Source organism: Limulus polyphemus, unplaced genomic scaffold, assembly GCF_000517525.1.
Source record: "Limulus polyphemus unplaced genomic scaffold, Limulus_polyphemus-2.1.2 Scaffold1434, whole genome shotgun sequence".
NCBI lineage: Eukaryota > Metazoa > Arthropoda > Merostomata > Xiphosura > Limulidae > Limulus > Limulus polyphemus.
This window is the reverse complement of record NW_013667044.1, coordinates 132,743-139,343: the sequence shown is the minus strand read 5'-3', so window position 1 is coordinate 139,343 and position 6,601 is coordinate 132,743. Positions and strand designations below refer to the sequence as shown.

The window sequence follows — 6,601 nt, the reverse complement described above, 5'->3', positions numbered from 1 at the left end:
ACATGAGATGTCGAATGAGGTGAACAAAATAAGATATAGTTTTGTGTCAAAAACATTGACATAAAATTTTTTATGGCTTATTAGCAGTGTTACTAGTATTAATTACAAGTGTTTACTCCTCACGTGATGCGCAACATGTCTGGTAATTAGGTAATGTAATTTGCTGATGAAAGGTTATCGGAATAGTCAGTTAACTACAGGTTAAAGGTAACTTTTGACAAAGTCTTAAATTTATCTAACCATTTTGAATAGGTTTGTTCATTGTTTTTTAGAACAAAGCCACATTGGGCTATCTGCTATATCTCCCGCGGGGAATCAACCCCCGGATTTTAGCGTTGTAAGTCCATAGTCTTATCGCTGTCCCATCGAGAGACTTTTGAATAGGACTTGCTTAGTTATTAAATAATCTGCCTGGCAGAGAAAAGTTAATTTTTAATATTCTTATATGTGAATTTCTCTTCTGAATAAATATATCACCTAAAATTCACCTTCAATGTGTATACTTGTATTACTTTGTTTATTTCTCATTACATCCAGGCAGCAGAACAGAATTCCTGGTATTGGCTCTTACACAGAACCAAAATCACTCTCATTGGTCATTAAACATGTGTTCTTGCAGTAAAGATAGCTGTAATATCACCTGTGATGTCACAAAATAGACAGCTGTCGTTTCTGTTAGCGAATCGGGTAATGGTTCGGAGTTTCTTCTCCCCTATATTAAAGCCAGAATAGTCTTGAATTACATGAGTGAGGTGCGAGCCGTGAACGGCCTGATTTTGTTTGTATAGTTTATTTTTGTATTTAAAGGCCAGCCCACTCCTGGCATTCACATTTTTGCAGACTGGGATACAGGGCTTTAAAATTTAGATTTTGAACTTAAGATATTTAATTGTACTTTAACTTAAAGGGTGTCTGTATTTTTTTAACTGTTAGTTTGGCTTTTTTTTAATTCAAGGGGGCTCACGCTGAATTGGTGAGAGAGAACTATTAAAGGCTTTCTCACATTCTCTCTTTCTCAACTTTTGTATACCCACAGTGAACACTTGCCTATGTTTTGTGAAAGTTTTTATTGTGTTTATAAATAAAGGTTGTGATTTGTCTATTTTTGTGCACAGTCTCTATTTGACGAACTCAGTCAGAGTCAAAGAGAATTTGGTCTGAATTTCGTGCAAAGCTACACGAGGGCTATCTACGCTAGCAGTCCCTAAATGAGCAGTGAAAAACTAGAGGGAAGGCAGCTAGTCATCACCACCCACGCCTACTCTTGGGCTATTCTTTTACCAACGAATAGGGGATTGACCGTCACATTATAACGTCCCCGCAGCTGAAAGGGCAAGGATGTTTAGTAAGATGTAGATTCACATTGCGAGTCAAGCGCCCTAACCACCTGGCCAAGCCGGGCCCTATGTGTTTTCTTATAGCATAGTCAAATTGGGCTATCTGCTGTGTCCACTGAGGGGAATTGAACCCCTGATTTTAGCGGGAGACGTCAGAGAGAAATAACCGCAGTAGCACATTTTTAGTACACTCTTGCACAGCGAAATAACCTAAAACAGGTAATTATTTTAAAATTCAAATGAAGATTCATTACTATATGTTGTTCACACAACTTCATCTTTACCTTGTCGAAGAATAATAAACTTTTTTTGAAATTTGTCAATCTGTGCTAATTTTAAATCACCTTCTCACATCTATTAACATCACGTTTGTTATTTTACAGCAAAGCCACATTGAGTTATCTGCTGTGTCCACTGTGAGGAATCAAACCCCAGATTTTAGCGTTACAAGTCTGACATACGGATGTCCCAGCGGGGGACTTAAAATCGCGTTTATGCAGTATTAAACCAATTTTGTGCAATTAATTTATTATTGCTGGGATATCACAGTAATTATTTGTGATAAATCCATTTTATTACTAATTAAAGTTGTTAAAAATATAGGCAGTTTCGATGTGTAATTTAATCTTGAATATTATATGCATGGCGTATTTAGTTGTCTTTTACTCACCTATTTATATAAGTTCTGAAGAATATGTAGCATTTATGTTACTGACTTACCCTTCTGAATTATTCAACAAACAAGTTTTTAAGTTACTAAGAAATAAATATTAAGTCCAATCTATCATTCGATTCACCACTTGTTACTGAGTTATACTGGTTTCTCAGAAAACTATTCTTACTGGTAACCCTGTTTAGTATCTTAAACAACTTATCTAATCAATAATTCAGAAGAATACTGTTGCGTCAGCGAGGTCACGTGACTAGTATCACGCCACCCCCTTTCTAGAAATATCCCGTTCCTTCAAGAATGCCCTAGCATTTACTAGATATGTGTTAGTCTTGTATATATAAGACGTTGACAACGTGACGGAACAACAGTGTAGTAGTGAGTAATTGAACTCGAGCACGTGAGACGTTCGTTGAGAATTATAGTATGACTGTTGAAATTAAGTGTATCGTAAAGTTGTATTCGGAAAGAATAAACCAGTTTTATTTAAGAAAGGACTTGTGTCGCTAAAGTTTCGTCGGAACGAAGTTACGGAAAATCAATTAACGAACAGAGACGTAACAATACATTAGTAGAACAAATGTTACATATTCTTTGAAAGTTATATAAATGTAGGTTTACTATGGTGAATAAAATAGAACTAAAAGCATCATACATTTTATGTACAACCTACCACTATAAGACGTCTGTCTTGTTTTTCGATTTTTCTCTTCTCCAGGGTTAGTGTTTAGGATGACACAATTTTGAATATTTCTTGTTGTTTTTACTAATATGAAAATTATTTTGTATCATTAGCTTAGTACATGAATTTAGAAAATAATAAATATTACAAGATATTATTAGGAAACAGTAAGTAATATATTTAATAGCGAAGATACCTAGTTGATAATGCATTTTAATCATCATAGATTTTAGCTGTCTTGCATATACTTCTTGTCAGCCCCCAGTGGCACAGCGGTATGTCTGCGGACTTACAACGCTAAAAACCGGGTTTCTATACCCGTGGTGGGCAGAATACAGATAGCCCATTGTGTAGCTTTGTGCCTAATTCCAAACAAAATTGTATTGTACTTCTTGTCAGTTGACTCTATACATTTGGCTTTATTAATTTAAAAACTACTTATGATTTATACAGTTAGCTTAATTAATTTTATTCAGAGATTATTAACAAGTTTTTGAGAAAAGCGATACAAGCGGCCTCTATTTCCACTGTTCATTCTTTTACACTGTCACGTTGATCGGGTAAGGTTGATGTGATTAGTAACAGTAGGTTATTAATTTATTTTCAAAATAGATGTATTCAGTGACAGAAAATCAAACCATAGTTGTAAACTTTAAAAGTACCTTTCTAAATTTGATTTCAACTTATTATAACGAAAGAGTTTGTGCATAATGTTTATCGTTAATATTTTAGAATCAGATTATAAATAAAGCAAGAACGTCAACTTTTCTAAGTAATCATACTACTACTACTAGTATGAGAATCAAATAATTTGTGATGCATAGCTTCATATACGAAGTCTACTTAAGTTATCTACAGAATTTAGTAATGTATTGCCTATACTATAGTCTAAATAGTATTTCTCTTCATATAAATTGTTAGTAACGAAGTTAGGCCTAATAATAATATTGACCAAATTAGTAAACCAACATTTAAAACCATGATTTGCTTTTATTCTATTTTATTTTTAAGTAATGAATTAACTGGATCGATATATTACTCGCAGAGCCAAGAACTAGCATTGTGGGCTTGCAGTAGCACTAGTACTAGTAATAGGCTAGAAGCAGTGAACAAAACTCGGGCTGAAACTAATTTGTTTTTAAGTTATAACTTGTACTGTTAGTGTTATACTTATAAACTTGTACTTTATAGGTTTTATTTATTTGTTTTCAATTATCAGGTAAATGACAAAAAAAACAAAAAACATTTAGACCATGAATTTTGGTTTAATCCAAACTCCGAATTTTGTTAGCAAAATTAAATTTAAAACTGTAAAGAACATAGATTAAACTTTAAATATGAATGTGCCATATGGCTACAATCCAATATAAAATTTAAAGTCATACCCAATTTCTTTTAAGCTTAATCTAGGTTGACACTGTCTTAGTGGTATGAAGGTACTTGATATTTTTAAAGCTGTATTCAACCATGTATCTAGACAGTGATGCATATATTTTTTGTATAAAAATATATAAATTCTAAATTTTCTTAGTCATAATTTATTTTCAACCACATTGTGCTACTATATTAATTAAAAAACCGACAGAAAAAGTGATATTTTTTTAGCACAATGAAAGGTAAAATCTTTATTATTAGTTACAGCTGACTAGTTCTGGTAGCACAATAACTGTCATTAAAGCTAGTCCTCATGATGGTAACTGTTTCCTAAACTTGCAGATGTGTCATCATACTAAATTGTAGACCATCTGACTTACTCACATAACTTGTATTAATTGGTTTGAATGCTGTAATGACATAGAATGGGGAAACTTTGATTCATTGATGCTGCATCTATAAAAAAGCCACTGTTTGAAATGCTATCTTTGTTGGTAACGGTCATATTGGTTCAGTGGTTTGTCCGAAGCAGAAGTCTTGCAATAAAATCCCAGTTAAGTGAGAATTTTTTATAACTTTTTTAATTATTAACTCGCCATGTTTAGCGCAATATCATACAATATTAGGAAAACCAGAATAACATTATAGTTTACATTACAGATTTTAATTATTTGTTAACATTCAATTACAAAGACTGTGTGTCACAGTGGCTATAGTGCTCAACTATCATGGAAGTCTTGTGTACAATCACAGCCAGGTCTGGATTTTGTTGATTTAAAAAAAATAATTATTATCATATTTATAGAAAATGAATATTCAGAAAAATGCACATACTATTATAGATTAAATCAGGGATCATATAATGTTACATATAAATATTAGTGAGATGGTGGTACAATACATTATTACTGATGTTTTTCAACTTAGAGTTTTGAAAATTTATTCAAGCATTTGATAAGTAATTTTTGTTTTAAATTATACATTTGTGCATTTTCCCATCACCCTCAAATTCTTTGCCATCACAGTTAATAAATTACAGGGTCAGGCATTTCACCATTTAGGACTTTCTTTGACTACCAGTTGTTTTTGCACGGTTCAGTCTGTAACACTATGAAGAAGCAGATTTGAACAAAGCATGAAAAATATAAATAAGTTAAAATTCTAATCAATGACTACTTACAGGAGGTGACCAAATATACACAAAAGTATTTTTTTTGTGAAAGACTAGAGGAATAACAAACATTCTTTATACACATATTGTCGACTTTAATATAATTAATTTTTAGAAAACATGTTCATAAAACATTTTAGCTTTAGTTTTCAAAAAGAAAATGAATAGGCTTTTATTGGCATTCAGCTAGTAGGGTTATATAGTTGGTGAAACTTAAAAATCTAGTGTGAGCCCAGCTTTAATTTTTTATATATTACCAAGGTCTCATATCTTGATAAATGCATTGCATGAGTATTCAGGAAACATTGCTGTTATGTGAATATGTGAAAAAAGTTATCCAAGTAAAATACAATTGTTAGACATAACTAACTATTTAAATGAACACATTCTCAAGCTTTTTAATTCCTTAATTTTTTTTAGTATATATAAATTAGATTTTAAAAGTTATTTTGAAAATATAAAAGCTATACTTGGATATAGCCTCATTTGGTTGTATTTCTTGTAAATGGTTTAGATCTCAATGTTTCTGATTTGAAATTTTGCATATTATTCATAGTATAATGTTTATTATTTTTGTTTTTAAAATAAGCTTGCCATTTTCCATTCTTTATTGGGCATCTAACTTAAATAAAAGACTGTGTGTGTCACATCATTTCACACTTGATTTTTTTAAATAGGAGGAGTCACAAAACCCAAAATGCATTTATCCAAATGGAATAGTTCAGTTACTGTCTGTCCATTACAATTTTAGTGACAGGGGTACAAGGGGTCTGTGAAACCTTATAAGTATAGTGAGTGTTGATATAATAAGCCTAAAGTAAAGACATAGTGTGGTATCACCTAGCCTAGAGTCAAGTGCATAAAATTTGTCATGAAAGTAAAAATATTGATTCAGTTTTAAACTTAAATTGTTTCTGAATTAAACTACTTTCTGTTATGTCACCAACAATTTTTAATAAAAAACCTCTAATCAACAAAGACTAAATTAAGAAACCAACAAATATTTTTCCAGTTTTGTTGTCTATACATTTCATTTTATACTTTCAGTGCATAGACTAACAACAATATTAGGTTGTACTTTTGTTGCTAAGCAACATGACATAAAAGCCATTGTTGGAGTTTAGTGTTACCCAAAGCACTGGCTTTACTATATATTAGAAGTTGTTAATCTAACTGATTTTTACCAATAATTATTCTATGAATATGCCACAAATTCATTTGATGAAAGATTTTAATTGGCTCACAAAGGAATTTACTAACGTTTGACTGCCTCGACTGTATATTTCTGCCTCTTTGTTGATCAAGCTTGATTTTGCAAAATTTCTTTATTTCGGTTAGCTATGAAATGTGAGGTTAGGGTATACTAT

General features: G+C 31.7%; 1 protein-coding gene across 2 annotated transcripts in view; it reads left to right on the top strand.

The window, feature by feature from the left end:
- Window positions 1–3,225: 3,225 nt before the first annotated feature.
- LOC106463544 (probable elongation factor 1-delta) overlaps window positions 3,226–6,601 on the top strand; it is a 16,777-nt gene continuing 13,401 nt past the window's right edge. The window contains exon 1 of one of the 2 annotated variants that reach the window (XM_013923589.2): window positions 3,226–3,249. The gene's annotated coding sequence lies outside the window, so the exon portion shown is untranslated. Of the gene's footprint in view, window positions 3,250–4,414; window positions 4,617–6,601 lie in introns of those variants that run through there. The other variant, XM_022391084.1, reaches the window with a different exon arrangement.